The sequence below is a fragment of the Saccopteryx leptura genome, chromosome 3, assembly GCF_036850995.1.
Source record: "Saccopteryx leptura isolate mSacLep1 chromosome 3, mSacLep1_pri_phased_curated, whole genome shotgun sequence".
In the NCBI taxonomy this organism is placed as follows: domain Eukaryota; kingdom Metazoa; phylum Chordata; class Mammalia; order Chiroptera; family Emballonuridae; genus Saccopteryx; species Saccopteryx leptura.
In genome coordinates, this window is record NC_089505.1 from 199,406,142 (window position 1) to 199,423,029 (window position 16,888).

A 16,888-nucleotide genomic window follows, 5' to 3' on the forward strand; every position below is an offset into this window, starting at 1 on the left:
CTAAGACACTATTTTGCATGCATGTTAAACCTATAGGCTTTTTTTCAATACCTTAAGATCCTTTTTAATAAAAAGCAGAAAGCATATAATGTACACAATAAATGAATGTCAGGGTTCTTCACTGTTTAGCTCTCCATTGCTGAAGAAGGAAGGAAAGGAGAGGCAGGAGATGAGAGATCTCCAGGATGTGAGGTCGGTACCCTGAGGTGATGGACAAGCCGCCTCTAATCCCTGAGGATGTGCTTAGAGAGCTGGACCTCGGCCTCCACAGGGGCAGAGGGTCTGGTGGATGGGACAGCAGAGCTTTAGCCTCCATGGAGGTCTGTGGTGGTGAACTTAGCTGAAACATATCGCATTCTACCTATTTTCCCATTACTTAAAGTGGCCAGGCCTGTCATGTGGGACCTGTACTCTTGGGGCATTCTTTTCTGTGCTGTGTGGGCTAATTTCTCTGAAAGCTCTTTGTAGCATGAATATGTGCAAGTAGAGTTGTGTGAGGTGTTGGAATGGGCACAAGGGAGACCTCAGCTCCTTCATGTCCTTGCACCTGCCCTTTTCCTAATTTCGTCGGCCCTCAACCAGCATATCCCCCCACACACAGCCCCACACACATTCCTGTACCCTTCCTGCCAGTGGCTGAAAAGATTGCTTGGCATAGAGCCAACCTCAGACATGTCATCCACTGGCTGGCTGTGTAGTAAACTTGCTCTACAGCATAAAAGAGAATCGACTGGTTTCTGAAGTGACATGCGGACGAGCGAGTGGAGAAGATTGAGCTGTATATTAAATTGTCTTCTGGTTATCAAATAAAGGCTCCTTTATTATAAAGGCCAAAGATAAAAAAGAAATATGTATGTTTAATATAGGGATCAGAAATAAGTCTATTTTTGACATAGTACTTGAGGATAAGATAGGTCAACAAGCCCAGCCACCCCTGAAATGAATTCTAGACTCTTATTATTGGTGAGATGGGACAGAGAGATATCAGTGATGGTAGCATTGCTGATAGAAATGATTTTTTACAGTAGGTGCTAAATTAGATGTAGAAAGTAGGAGAGTTATCAAACCTACATTGTCATGTTTGACCTTCCAGGTCCCGGTCATGGAATCATAATAAAAACGAGTTGTGAGCTTATCTAGAGATGCAGCAATAACGGGCACAGAGCAATTTTCGGACTTCTCATGGAATGGGGTGACACCAGGGGTTATCCAGGGCCACGAAGGAGATTCATTGGTTTTGATCAGTTTTTAGAACTATATAGCAGCTTATCTGAGGGTCAGAGAAATTTAGTTTCCTCCATTCTTTTTCATCACTCTTCCCCTTGGGGGCTTTGTGGGTTAGCCTCTGGAAGCCGGGATGAGGCTGTGAGTATTAACAGTCTGGGCAGACCCAGACTGCCTGACCCTGTATTTCACAACACCGAGCTCCAAGGCTCATCTTCACAGAGTGGTATATTCAGAAAAGGCACGTTACCATCTTTTTATGTATAAGGAAAAGAAGTATTTAATAACAGTACAGAAACACATACAACTCCAGGGCACTAATTAGAAAGACCCACACTGCATGTATTTTATCCACTTGCAAAATATTACTCTCATAGTTACATCTCTTGTTGGACTTCCTACTTTTGATTTTTGTTTAATTGTGTGTGTATAAAAAATGTACAGGTATCAGACATGATTATTAAGGAAAAAGGTGAATAAAACCACTTGTTCCCAACCCCTCCCTAATTTCCAATAATTTATAGCCTAGGAAGACTTTGAAGACAAAAATAAAAACTATAATACCTAGAGAGAAGAAAATTTGTTGTCTTGCACTGTTCATTGGTTGTGATGATGGGACAGACTTAAAGAGTTTTAATATAGTAACTGCTAATCTCTTTAAAATACCACTTTGAGAATAGTTATCTTGTCGTATATTAAAGAAATGTTTTAAATTTTAGAAATAACAGTGAAACCTCTTCATGCATGAGTGCTATTTATGTCTATGAATTGGGCTAGATACACAATTATGGGTAAAAAATGTAATAAGATTAGTTTAAAACCTATATATTTTTTGCTTGTCAAACTGCTTAGCTTCAAAGTAACTGAAGGGGGGAGGACCTTGGGGAGGACACATAATGTTTCTTGTGCTATCAGGTGATTAATATGTTATAAAACCAAGTGTCTAATATATGGACAGTAAATCATATATTAGGGATCTGACTACATTCTGAACTGCTACTAGTGTTGTTTTTACTTATTTATTTCTAAGGTAAGGGTAATCCACGGTATATGTTAATTTTGTCCTTTCCCAATACTCTCCCATCCAGCAGAAGACACTGGGTGCTCTCATTCTCCTACCCTGTATATGACTTGTCAGAGAAAGGAGCAAGCTTTATGAGGGAGCAGACATGTTTTAAAAATTTGTGCATAAAATATAAATTGACTCAAAAACAGAATCCCATGAGAAATAAGTTTTAATTTCTGGAGTTTTTACAATTATCATGTTGAAGTACCATTTATAGTTATAAAAATAATTTTGACATAAATTTGTATTGGATTTAGTTATATGTGTAAGAATCATAAACGGGTCATTCATTTGCACAATCCCTTGGTGAACAGTATTATTACCAAAGGTTAATACCCAGAGTTTTAAGATGTCATTCACTGAACATTTAAGTACTTACTATGTGCTGATTGCTGCTTAAGTGCAGGTTGGGTCAAAAGTAGGTTTACAGTTGTCCATATGGGAAATAATGCAATGGTTAATAAAGAATAATTCAAGAATAAACTATGTTTCACATACTTACATCTGTAAACCTGCTTTTGCCCTACCCTGTGTAGTACTTGTTTTTTCTCTCCACCAGATTGTAAGCTGTGTTGAATCCAGAGGACCACTTTCTATCACACCAGGGCTTAGTATGGTCCCTGCAGCATGGTGGGCACGCAGTAAATGTGTCAATTCATTAATAAAGCTTAGTTATTAATTGAATAACACATTCATTCAATTAATAACTAAGCTTTAAAGCTCAGAGAATGGATTTTAGTTATAGAAGGTGAGAATATCTTTCTATATGCCAACAATGAAATATTAGAAAACGAACTCAAAAAAATAATCCCCTTCACGATTGCAACAAAAAAAATAAAATACCTAGGAATAAACATAACAAAGAACGTAAAGGACCTATATAATGAAAATTACAAAGCATTGTTAAGAGAAATCAAAAAAGATACAATGAGATGGAAAAATATTCCTTGTTCTTGGATAGGAAGAATAAATATAATCAAAATGGCCATATTACCCAAAGCAATATACAAATTTAATGCAATTCCCATCAAAATCCCTATGAGATTTTTTAAAGAAATGGAACAAAAAATCATCAGATTTATATGGAACTATAAAAAACCCCGAATAGCCAAAACAATCCTAAGGAAAAAGAATGAAGCTGGGGGCATTACAATACCTGACTTTAAACTATATTATAGGGCCACGATAATCAAAACAGCATGGTATTGGCAGAAAAATAGACACTCAGACCAATGGAACAGAATAGAAAGCCCAGAAATAAAACCACATATATATGGTCAAATAATCTTTGATAAAGGGGCCAACAACACACAATGGAGAAAAGAAAGCCTCTTCAACAAATGGTGTTGGGAAAACTGGAAAGCCACATGCAAAAGAATGAAACTCGACTACAGCCTGTCCCCGTGTACTAAAATTAATTCAAAATGGATCAAAGACCTAAATATAAGACCTGAAACAATAAAGTACATAGAAGAAGACATAGGTACTAAACTCATGGACCTGGGTTTTAAAGAACATTTTATGAACTTGACTCCAATGGCAAGAGAAGTGAAGGCAAAGATAAATGAATGGGACTACATCAGAATAAAAAGTTTTTGCTCAGCAAGAGAAACTGATATCAAAATAAACAGACAGCCAACTAAATGGGAACTGATATTTTCAAACAACAGCTCAGATAAGGGCCTAATATCCAAAATTTACAAAGAACTCATAAAACTCAACCACAAACAAACAATCCAATAAAAAAATGGGAAGAGGACATGAACAGACACTTCTCCCAGGAAGAGATACAAATGGCCAACAGATATATGAAAAGATGCTCAACTTCATTAGTTATTAGAGAAATGCAAATCAAAACTACAATGAGATACCACCTCACTCCTGTTAGATTAGCTATTATCAACAAGACGGGTAATAGCAAATGTTGGAGAGGCTGTGGAGAAAAAGGAACCCTCATTCACTGTTGGTGGGACTGTAAAGTAGTACAACCATTATGGAGGAAAGTATGGTGGTTCCTCAAAAAACTGCAAATAGAACTACCTTATGACCCAGCAATCCCTCTACTGGGTATATACCCCAAAACCTCAGAAACATTGATACGTGAAGACACATGTAGCCCCATGTTCATTGCAGCATTGTTCACAGTGGCCAAGACATGGAAACAACCAAAAAGCCCTTCAATAGAAGACTGGATAAAGAAGATGTGGCACATATACACTATGGAATACTACTCAGCCATAAGAAATGATGACATAAGATCATTTACAGCAAAATGGTGGGATCTTGATAACATTATAAGGAGTGAAATAAGTAAATCAGAAAAAAACAAGAACTACATGATTCCATACATTGGTGGAACATAAAAATGAGACTAAGAGACATGGACAAGAGTGTGGTGGTTACCAAGGGTGGGGGGAGGGAGGACATGGGAGGGAGGGAGGGAGAGAGTTAGGGGGAGGGGGAGGGGCACAGAGAACTAGATAGAGGGTGGCGGAGGACAGTCTGACTTTGGGCGAGGGGTTTGCAACATAATTTAATGACAAAATAACCTAGACATGTTTTCTTTGAATATATGTACCCTGATTTATTAATGCCATCCCATTACCATTAATAAAAATTTATTATAATAATAAAAAATAAAAAAATAGAAGGTGAGAATAGAGATGGGAAAACTGGCTCTTATTAGGAACCAAAACAGCAGCTCACTAATCAAAGAAGAATGGCCAGGAATGCTGAGATGGCCCCAGTGCACAGACCATGTGAGAAGTGCTCAGGGCATGTAATTGAATTAGTACAGGGCAGGGAGCAAAAGAATCTGTAGGGAGAATGAAGGAGAAAGAAATAGGGAAATGGAGGTTACTACAGTTGTAGAGAAAGGTACCTGGGTGGATAGTTTGAGGGACTAGAACGCTCGCTGAAGGTAAAACTAGAACTTTGTGAGATCAAGGGAATGGCTGCATTTCTTTCCTTCCGTCTCTCTCTCTCTCTCTCTCTCTCTCTCTCTCTCTTTCCTCCCTTCCTTCCTTCCTTCCTTCCTTCCTTCCTTCCTTCCTTCCTTCCTTCCTTCCTTCCTTCCACCTTCCTTCCTACCTTCCTTCTTTTCTTTTCTTTTCTTTTCTTTTCTTTCTTTCTTTCTTTCTTTCTTTCTTTCTTTCTTTCTTTCTTTCTTTCTTTCTTTCTTTCTTTCTTTCTTTCTTTCTTTCTTCTCTTTCCCTTTCTTTTTCTTTCTTTCCTTTTCTTTCTTCCTGTCTTTTTTCCTTTCTCTTTTTCTTTTTTTTAATTTATTAATTTTAGAGAGAGGAGAGAGAGAGAGAGAAAGGGGGGAGGAGTAGGAAGCATCAACTCATAGTAGTTGCTTCTCAGATGTGCCTTGACCGGGCAAGCCCTGGGTTTCAAACCAGTGACCTCAGCGTTCCAGCTCGATGCTTACTGCGCCACCGCAGGTCAGGCAACAGCATTTCTTGAACAGTTTCCATATACAAGTCACTGTAATAAAGTGTTGTGGAAGAAAGGGGTGCCACCCTGATGACCAGGACATGGTTTCTGCCCTCAAAGCAGTGTTAGCACACAGTGAAGGTGTTGGAGATCTGTATAAACACATAGTTAAAAAGGTTCTTTCTGTTTGAGGGACCCAGCATGAAAGAGGTGATCTTTGAACTGGGCTTTTCAGATTGAATTAAACACAGGAAGATGGCAGGAAAGGCGTTCCAGGCAAAGGGGTTAGCATTAGTAAGATGCAGACTCAAGAAAACACATAATCTGTCAGGAATAAGACATGGCCTTTGGTGTTAGTGGAAAAAATGTGTCCAAGCCCCAATGCAGTACCTGAAATTGATTCTCAGCATTAGGGAGCCCTTGAAGGTTTTCAAAGAGGAGCGTGCAGAGAGCCTCAGTGCAGAGGCAGGCTGAGCAGTGGTTCCAAGCCCTGGCTTCACTTTAGCGTCACTTGCAAAGATTTAAAAAATTTCAAATCCCGGGCTACAACCAGATAGATTAAATCAGAATCTATGGCAATGGAACCCAGACACGAGTATTATTTAAATCCCCAGGCAATGCCAATGTGCAGCACAAGTTGCACACCAATAGTTTAGAGCAGGGGTTGAAAAACTCTTATTTTAAAGGGCCAGATAGTCACTATTTTTGGCTTTCCTGACCATACGATCTTTGTTGCAGCCACTCAGCTCTGCCATTTTCGCACAGAAGCAGCCATGGACAATACATGAAAAAGTGACCGTGGCTGTGTTCCAGTAGACTCTACAGAAATTTGAATTTCATATTATTTTCACAAGTCACCAGTAAGTCTTGTTCTTTTGGGTTTTTTCAGCCATTGAAAAATATAAAAACACATCATAGAGTTTACAAAAAAAATAGATAGCCAGCTGTATTTGGCCCACAGATCATTTTTGCCAGCTCTTGAATTAGGGGTTGAAAATTGAAGCCAGGTGGTTCAGGGGAAAAGAATATCAGTCCAATAATCCAGATAAGTAGTGCCAACTCTCTTCGTGGTTTGCTGTAAGGGCAGAGTGAAAATAGTGATATGGAGTTGATATGTTTAGCAACTCATGTTCTTGTGTGCTCCTTTTGAGCTTCCCGAAGTACCACACAAAAGAAGTTGGAAGGAACCATTGGGCTATGTAGTACTCAGTAAGTACCCTAGATTTAGTGTTTGTACACTGTAGGGATTTAGATTATGTTGAAAGGCTGTTTCTCTTCTAACTGCTTGCAGCCGCTACTCAATTTAGCAACATCCATTGCTACAAAGTAATTAAGTCTCCTTCCTTCCTTATATGCCAGCCTTGCCTTTCTTACCAGAGAATGTCTTTTCCCTGCAAACAAATATTCTCTTTAGAAAATAAGGTGAGTTTGATATAAGAAGATATGTTATGTCTACTTACATTTTACTTCATCCACTACCCTTGAATTACTGCAGTTTCCCATTTGCATTTCCTTCCCCACTGTGAAACTGAGGATGATTGTTGCATTTTCATTCCACTAAGGTTATTTTAGAAACCGTGAGGCTGCAAAGAAGTGTGTTTTATCAGTGGTACATTTCCATGTTTGCCCCGTTATTTTATTTGAATACCATTGCAGTTGGGTGAACAAAAATTTACTTAATATATTTCCTGACTAGAATTGGGCTGATTTAATGTCCTCTAAGAAATGCTTACCCTGTGCACCACCACCACCTCCACCCACACTGTCGAGGTTTGAGAAACTCAAGGGCCTGATAACTCTCCCTGAATTTGCTTGAACTGGAGGGAGAGAAGGAAACTCAAGACTACTGTCAGAGTCAGCCACATGCGTAGTCATTTCAGTGATCTTGCGGATCTTAACTAGGAAGAAAGAGGCGGAAAAAAAATGCGTCGAGTTAGAGCCCACTTTTTTTCTCTACTGTTCTCAGTTTTTCCTCATAGAACAGGAAAGTATATGTGCTGTGTAAAGCAAAAGCAGGTGAGATTTTGAAGAGTTTGTCTATTTTTCTAAGTATTTTTGATTATTTGATCACCAAACACATTTCACATCATTGGTTTTTCTTTAAATTGATTTCTAAATTTTGAGGTGTGTTTAAATTTCAGGCACCTGTTTTTCCTTCTTAGTGATCTTGAATGATTATCACCTGAGGGAAACAAGCCAAATGTGTACAATATAAAAGTGAGATTGTGATTGAGTGCTGATACTGATAATGTCAAGTGCTTTTAATTAAGCTTCTGATGCTTTATACATTGATAACAAAATAAAGGTTCAGGTTTATTAAATTAGCTTCTTATTTTTCAGAAGCACTCACCTAGTAGGCAGCTAAATATATAACAGCAGCCTGTTCCCTTCAGCCAAAGCTCCAGTGCACCCCAGAGGAATTCCTGCATACAGTCCACTTTTAAGTAAAGGATGAGGTTAGGAAATGAGGCAAAGCTTCAAACATAATCTGGAGATTAGAAGAAAAATGCCTGACAGAATTCCAAACTTAGAATGGCAAGAGCTGAAAGACAGTAAGGAGGAACCCATCCAGAAGTTCAAGTTAGGTCCCAGCTGGATGGCTCAGTGAAGAGTGTCAGCCCAGAGTGTCAGAGGCCACGTGTTGGGCCCCTGTCCAGGCCTATATGAGAAGCATTCAGTGAGTGCACAGTTCAGTGGGACAACTAAGTGAAAAAACTTGATGCTTCTCTCTCTCTAACCTCCTTTCTTCCCCTCTCCCTCTCTTTTTCTCTACCTCTCTCTATAATCAATTGGGAATAAAAAAGAATGTTAGCAGTTGGAGGAGAACTTAGGAATCTTCATGACTAGTGATGCTGAACTTTAACTGCATGCTGGAAAATCCAAGAGCTTTTGCAGAGGCAGATTTAACAGCGGGCGTACCCTGGGCCCCAACTTGTGAAAGGCCAGCAAAAACCCAACTTGACACTTTTTTCTTTTCTTTTCTTTTCTTTTTACCATTTCAAGTTGAGTTTAATTAAAGTTATAACTAAAGTTATATTTTTATCATAAAATTTCTGACATAGTTTTCTTTCTTTTTTTTTAATTTTTTAAATAATTTCATTTTTTTAATGGGGTGACATCAATAAATCAGGATACATATATTCAAAGATAACATGTCCAGGTTATCTTGTCGTTCAATTATGTTACATACCCATCACCCAAAATCAGATTGTCCTCTGTCATCTTCTATCTAGTTTTCTTTGTGCCCCTCCCCCTCCCCCTTTCCCTCTCCCTTTCCCCCCTCCCCCCATAACCACCACACTCTTATCAATGTCTTTTAGTCTCACTTTTATGCCCCACTTACGTATGGAATAATGCAGTTCCTGTTTTTTTCTGATTTACTTATTTCACTTCTTATCATGTTATCAAGATCACACCATTATGCTGTAAATGATCCGATGTCATCATTTCTTATGGCTGAGTAGTATTCCATAGTGTATATGTGCCACATCTTCTTTATCCAGTCATCTACTGATGGGCTTTTTGGTTGTTTCCATGTCCTGGCCACTGTGAACAATGCTGCAATGAACATGGGGCTGCACATGTCTTTACATATCAATGTTTCTGAGTTTTTGGGGTACATACCCAGTAGAGGGATTGCTGGATCATAAGGTAGTTCTATTTTCAGTTTTTTGAGGAGCCACCATACTTTCTTCCATAATGGTTGTACTACTTTACATTCCCACCAACAGTGTATGAGGGTTCCTTTTTCTCCACAGCCTCTCCAACATTTGCTATTACCTGTCTTGCTAATAATAGCTAATCTAACAGGTGTGAGGTGGTATCTCATTGCAGTTTTGATTTGCATTTCTCTAATAACTAAAGAAGATGAGCATCTTTTCATATATCTGTTGGCCATTTGTATTTCTTTCTGGGAGAAGTGTCTGTTCATATCCTCTTCCCATTTTTTTATTGGATTGTTTGTTTGTTTGTTGTTGAGTTTTATGAGTTCTTTGTATATTTTGGATATTAGGCCCTTATCTGAGCTGTTGTTTGAAAATATCATTTCCCATTTAGTTGGCTTTCTGTTTATTTTGTTATCAGTTTCTCTTGCTGAGCAAAAACTTCTTAGTCTGATGTAGTCCCATTCATTAATTTTTGCCTTCACTTCTCTTGCCTGTGGAGTCAAATTCATAAAATGCTCTTTAAAACCCAGGTCCATGAGTTTAGTACCTATGTCTTCTTCTATGTACTTAATTGTTTCAGGTCTTATGTTTAGATCTTTGATCCATTTTGAGTTCATTTTAGTACAGGGGGACAAACTGTAGTCCAGTTTCATTCTTTTGCATGTGGCTTTCCAGTTTTCCCAGCACCATTTATTGAAGAGGCTTTCTTTTCTCCATTGTGTGTTGTTGGCCCCTTTATCAAAAATTATTTGACTATATATATGTGGTTTTATTTCTGGGTTTTCTATTGTGTTCCATTGGTCTGAGTGTCTATTTTCTGCCAATACCATGCTGTTTTAATTGTCATGGCCCTATAATATAGTTTGAAGTCAGGTATTGTAATGCCCCCAGCTTCATTCTTTTTCTTTAGGATTGCTTTGGCTATTTGGGGTTTTTTATAGTTCCATATAAATCTGATGATTTTTTGCTCCATTTCTTTAAAAAAATGTCATTGGAATTTTGATGGGAATTGCATTAAATTTGTATATTGCTTTGGGTAATATAGCCATCTTGATTATATTTATTCTTCCTAACCAAGAACAAGGTATATTCTTCCATCTCATTATATCTTTTTCGATTTCCCTTAACAATGGTTTATAGTTTTCATTATATAAGTCCTTTATATTCTGTGTTATGTTTATTCCTAGGTATTTAATTTTTTTTGTTGCAATCATGAAGGGGATTATTCTTTTGAGTTCGTTCTCAAATGTTTCATTGTTGGCATATAGAAAGGTTATTGACTTCTGTATGTTAATTTTGTATCCTGCGACCTTACTGTATTGGCTTATTGTTTCTAGTAGTCTTTTTGTGGATTCTTTGGGGTTTTCTATGTATAGGATCATACCATCTGCAAAAAGTGATACCTTTACTTCTTCTTTTCTGATGTGGATGCCTTTTATTTCTTTGTCTTGTCTGATTGCTCTGGCTAGAACCTCTAGTACCACATTAAATAAGAATGGAGAGAGTGGACAACCCTGTCTTGTTCCTGATTTAAGGGGGAAAGCCTTCAGTTTAGTGCCATTTAATATGATGTTAGCTGATGGTTTATCATATATGGCCTTTATCATGTTGAGATATTTTCCTTCTATACCTATTTTGTTGAGAATCTTAAACATAAAATTGTGTTGTATTTTATCAAAAGCCTTTTCTGCGTCTATTAATAAAATCATGTGGTTTTTGTTCTTTGTTTTGTTGATATGGTGTATTACATTAACCGTTTTACATATGTTGAACCATCCTTGAAATTCTGAGATGAATCCCACTTGATCATGATGTATTATTGTTTTAATATGTTGTTGTATTCGATTTGCTAGTATTTTGTTTAGTATTTTAGCATGTGTATTCATTAAAGATATTGGTCTGTAGTTTTCTTTTTTTGTGTTGTCCTTGCCAGGTTTTGGTATGAGGATTATGTTGGCCTCATAAAATGTGTTTGGAAGTATTGCTTCTTCAATTTTTTGGAAGAGTTTCAGTAGAATAGGAACCAAGTCTTCTTTGAATGTTTGATAAAATTTGCTGGTATACCCATCTGGGCCTGGACTTTTATTTTGGGGGAGGTTTTTAATGTTTTTTTCTATTTCTTCTCTACTAATAGGTCTGTTTAGGCTTTCTGCTTCTTCCGGACTCAGTCTAGGAAGGTTGTATTGTTCTAGGAATTTATCCATTTCTTCTCGGTTGTTGAATTTAGTGGCATAAAGTTTTTCAGAGTATTCTACAATAATTCTTTGTATATCTATGGTGTCCGTGGTGATTTCTCCTCTTTCATTTTGGATTTTGTTTATATGAGTTCTTTCTCTGTTTTTCTTGGTAAGTCTTGCCAAGGATTTGTCAATTTTGTTGATCTTTTCAAAGAACCAGCTCCTTATTCTATTAATTTTTTTCTATAGTTTTTCTGTTCTCTATTTCATTTATTTCTGCTCTGATTTTTATTATCTCCTTTCTTCGGCTGGTTTTGGGTTGTCTTTGTTCTTCTTTTTCTAGTTCCTTAAGGTGGGAAGTTAAGTGGTTCACTTGGGCTCTCTCTTGTTTGTTCATATATGCCTGAAGTGCTATGAACTTCCCTCTTATCACATATTTTGCTGCATCCCATAGATTCTGATATGTCGTATTGTCATTTCCATTTGTCTGTATATATCTTTTGATCTCTGCACTTATTTCTTCTTTGACCCATTCATTTGTTAAAAGTATGTTGTTTAGTTTCCACATTTTTGTGGGATTTTTTTCCTCTTTTTTGCAGTTGAATTCTAGTTTCAAGGCTTTATGATCAGAAAATATGCTTGGTACAAATTCGATTTTTCTGAATTTGCTGATGTTATTTTTGTGGCCCAACATATGGTCAATTCTTGAGAATGATCCATGTACACCGAAGGAAAATGTATACTCAGTCACTTTGGGATGAAATGTCCTGTAGATGTCTATCATATCCAGGTGTTCTAGTGTTTTGTTTAAGGCCACTATATCTTTGTTGATTCTCTGTTTGGATGACCGATCTAGAGCCGTCAGCGGTGTATTGAGGTCTCCAAGTATGATTGTATTTTTGTCAGTTTTTGTTTTAAGGTCAATAAGTAGCTGTCTTATATATTTTGGTGCTCCTTGGTTTGGTGCATATATATTAAGAATTTTGGCCCTGGCCGGTTGGCTCAGTGGTAGAGCGTTGGCCTGGTGTGTAGAAGGTCTGGGTTCGATTCCTGGCCAGGGCACACAGGAGAAGTGCCCATCTGCTTCTCCACCCCTCCCCCTCTCCTTCCTCTCTGTCTCTCTCTTCCCCTCCTGCAGCCGAGGCTCCATTGGAGCAAAGATGGCCGGGCACTGGGGATGGATACTTGGCCTCTGCCCCAGGCGCTAGAGTTTCTCTGGTGGCGGCAGAGTGTCGCCCCCTGGTGGGCGTGCCGGGTGGATCCGGTTGGGCGCATGTAGGAGTCTGTCTGACTGTCTCTCCCCGTTTCTACCTTCAGAAAAAAATAAAATAAAAATAATAATAATAATAATTGTTATGTCTTCTTCATTCAGTGTCCCCTTAGCCATTATGAAATGGCCATTTTTTTCTCTGAGTACTTTTGCTGTCTTGTAATCAGCATTATCTGATATGAGTATTGCTACACCTGCTTTTTTTTGGATGTTATTTGCTTGGAGTATTCTTTTCCAGCCTTTCACTTTGAATTTGTTTTTATCCCTGTTACTTAGATGAGTTTCTTGTAGGCAGCATACAGCAGGATTTTCTTTTTTAATCCATTCTGCTACTCTGTGCCATTTTATTGGTGAGTTTAATCCATTTACATTTAGTGTAATTATTGACACTTGTGAGTTCCCTATTGCCATTTTATAGATTGCTTTCTGTTAGTTTTGTGTCTTGTTTGATCCTTCATCTTCATTTTTCTCTCTTTTGTTTTTATTTGGTTGTATTTCATACATCTTTCCTCTGTTGCTATCTTTTTTAAATCATGTGCTTCTGTGGTGGTTTTTTCAATGGTGGTTACCTTTAAGTAATGAAAAGGGTTCCTACCCTGTTCATTGTAATGCACTATTTTTTGAGTACTTTTGCACTCCATCGTCCTTTGCTACTGTTAATCTCCATCCTCTCCTCCCCCTTTCTTTTTGTTGTTGTCACAGTTTAACTTTGGTTTTATTGTGTTCTTCTTGGAGCTTTTACTTGTGGCTTTGGTTTTTTTTTTGTTCTTTGTATCTGATTAGAGAACCCCCTTTAGTAATTCCTGGAGTGGGGGTTTTCTGATGATAAATTCCCTCATCTTTTCTGTATCTGTGAATGTTTTTATTTCTCCTTCATATTTGAAGGATAGCTTTGATGGGTATAGTATTCGTGGCTGAAAGTTCCTCTCTTTCAGGACTTTAAATATTGGGGTCCACTCTCTTCTAGCTTGTAGAGTTTCTGCTGAGAAATCTGATGATAATCTAATGGGCCTTCCTTTATATGTTGCATTCTTCTTTTCCCTGGCTCCCTTGAGAATTTTTTCTTTGCCGTGGGTTTGTGCCAATTTCATTATGATGTGCCTTGGCGTAGGTTTGTTGGGGTTAGGAAAACTTGGAGTTCTGTTTGCATCTTGAATTTGTGGCTTTACTACTTTCCACAGGCTTGGGAAGTTCTCATCTATTATTTGTTTGAATATGTTCTCCATTCCATTTTCTCTCTCTTCTCCCTCTGATATACCTATTATTCTTATGTTATTCTTTCTGAGGGTGTCAGATTATTCCTGTAGGGCTATCTCATTTTTTTAAATTTTTGAGTCTCTTTCTTCTTCTCTCTGTTGTGCCTCAAGTTGCTTGTCTTCTATTTCACTAATCCTACCTTCTATCTGGCCTGTTCTATTAGCTAAGCTTGTTACCTCATTTTTCAGCTCTTGAATTGAGTTTTTCATCTCTGTTTGATTTGTTTTTATAGTTTCAATTTCCTTGGAAATATATTCTTTGTGTTCATTGAGCTGTTTTCTGAGCTCCCTAAATTGCCTTTCTTGGTTTTCTTGTATATCTCTGAGTATTTCTAGGATTTCTATTTTAAATTCTCTGTCGTTTAACTCCAAGGTTTCCAATATATTAAATTTTTTCTCCATAGATTTTTCCTCATCTATCTGTGTTACCTCTCTTTCTTTTGTATCCATGATATTCGATTTTCTCTTCCTTAATGGCATCTGAGGGTGGTTTTGTTGATAGTATTAATGAGATTTAATAAACAATAAAAAGTTAAAAAAATAAAAAATCGAAAAGTTGTTTTTTAAAAAAATTAATAATTAAATAGAGAAAAATAAAATAAAATAAAAATTTTAAAAAAGGAAATTATTGGCCCTGGCCAGTTGGCTTAGCGGTAGAGCATTGGCCTGGCGTGCAGGGGACCCGGGTTCAATTCCCGGCCAGGGCACATAGGAGAGGCGCCCATTTGCTTCTCCACCCTCCCACTCCTTCCTCTCTGTCTCTCTCTTCCCCTCCCGAAGCCAAGGCTCCATTGGAGCAAATATGTCCCGGGCACTGGGGATGGCTCCTTGGCCTCTGCCCCAGGCGCTAGAGTGGCTCTGGTCATGGCAGAGCGACGCCCCAGAGGGGCTGAGCATCGCCCCCTGGTTGGCAGAGTGTCACCCTTAGTGGGTGTGCCGGGTGGATCCCGGTCGGGCACATGTGGGAGTCTGTCTGACTGTCTCTCCCCGTGTCCAGCTTCAGAAAAATCCAAAAAAAAAAAAAAAAAAAAAGAAAAGCAATTATTTCCCCTCCTCCTTTTTTCCTCTCCTCTCCTCTCCCCTCTTTCTTGAGAAAATCTTGTGGTGAACTGTGAATTATATTGTACTAAATAGAACAAACAATGCTTGTAATGGAGGGCCTGAATTGGGGAGAAGTAATAAAGGGGCAAAAAAAAAAACAGAAAAAAAAGGGGGTGTGGACCTACAAAAAGCAAATAAGGAAAAAATTTAGGTCAAGAATAAAATGATTTGCTTTTAGGTGTTGGTTGACTAAGAGTTATGATGAGAGGAATAAGAGGGAAACAGGAAAATGTGGGGACAAATTAAAAAATTACTATTGTATTTAGTGGAACAGGAGCTAGATAAAATGGAGAGCCCAGGATGGGAGCACTGCTAGTGAGTTAAAAAGGTGAAGTAAAACCCCCCCAAAATTCCACAAACATAAGTTTGAGTCCCAGATAAGATAATTTGTTCATTATTGAGGTTTGAATGAGAGGAGACGTAAAGGAGAAAGGAAGAAACTAATATAGAGGGAGAAAAGAAAGAGAGAGAGAGAAAAAAGAGGGAACCACTAAAAGAAGAAAAAAGAACAAAGAGGAGAGAGAGAGAGGGAGAGATAGTTAAGGGTTTTGGAGTGCAACCCTCATAGAGAGAAAGGAAGAGGAAAGAAAAGATAATGGGAGATGTAACACTTATGGGTAGTGTAGTTCAAGGAGAGGAGAAAGTAAGACCGGCAGAGAGTTAAACAACCAAATTGGAGGAGGAAAAAAAAAATCAAGAATGAAGATAAGATAAAGAAACGAACAAATATAATAAAATGGGATAGGTTATAAAGTCTGCGGATTATTCTTGATTTTCATAGGTTATCTTCTTGCTTTTTCTTTTCTCTCCCTCTTCCTGGTCGGTGACTCTGTACCCCGGGTTCTGCCCTTTTGGCACGCTCAGGTAGAGGTTTGCAGTTGATAACTCTATGGCGATGTCATGTATAGTGCTTCAGTCTCGTTGGCAGTCGAGGCTCATTAGCATTTATAGGCTCCGACAGTGTGAGAGTCCGTGTTCCTGGAGCCTCTCTTCTAGTGTTTCCTTCCTCAATCAGTAGCCTGATAATCCAGCTATGGTATTGCTGCTTCCTCTGCCTGGATGGTAAGAGGCTCAGAGAGCTTGCAACTCTCCACTCTATTCCCACTCAGCACAGGGCTCTGGGTAAGGCTCAGTCAGTCAGAGCTGCTAGCATAATCAGGCGGGGCTTCTGCCCACTCAAAGACCTCTGGCTCTGCCACTCTGTCCGGTAACACGGGCAGGCGCCCACTCCTGGGGCACTTGGAGGAAACTCTCGCTCACTATCTGCGCGCGCAGACCAGGATATCAGGTCAGCCGCCTCACCCTCTGAGTGAAACTCCCACCCGCACGGAAAAGTTCCAGCGTTGGAATTGGCTCTCGCTCTCTCCCCATGCGCGGCTTTTTCAGGGCTCTGGGGCGGCCCGGAGATTCCGCTTTCGGCCCACACAAAGGCCTCTGACTCTGCCTCTCTGTGGGGTGACACGAGCGCCCACTCCTGAGGTGCTGGGAGGAATCTCTTGCCCACTCTCCGTGTGCGCTGACCAGGATATCAGGCCAGCTGCCTCACCCTCTGAGTGAAACCCCCGTCCGCACGGAAAAGTTCCAGCGTTGGAATTGGCTCTCGCTCACTCCCCATGCACGGCTTCTTCAGGGCGCTCAGGAGGCCCGGAGATTCCGCACACAATGTTTTCTGACTCTGCCTCTCTGTGGGGTAA

General features: G+C 39.0%; 1 protein-coding gene across 7 annotated transcripts in view; it reads left to right on the forward strand.

Annotated features, from left to right (window-relative positions):
- Positions 1–16,888, forward strand: part of CDKAL1 (CDK5 regulatory subunit associated protein 1 like 1) — an 875,166-nt gene that overhangs the window by 671,736 nt on the left and 186,542 nt on the right. The gene's annotated exons all lie outside the window — the stretch shown is intronic.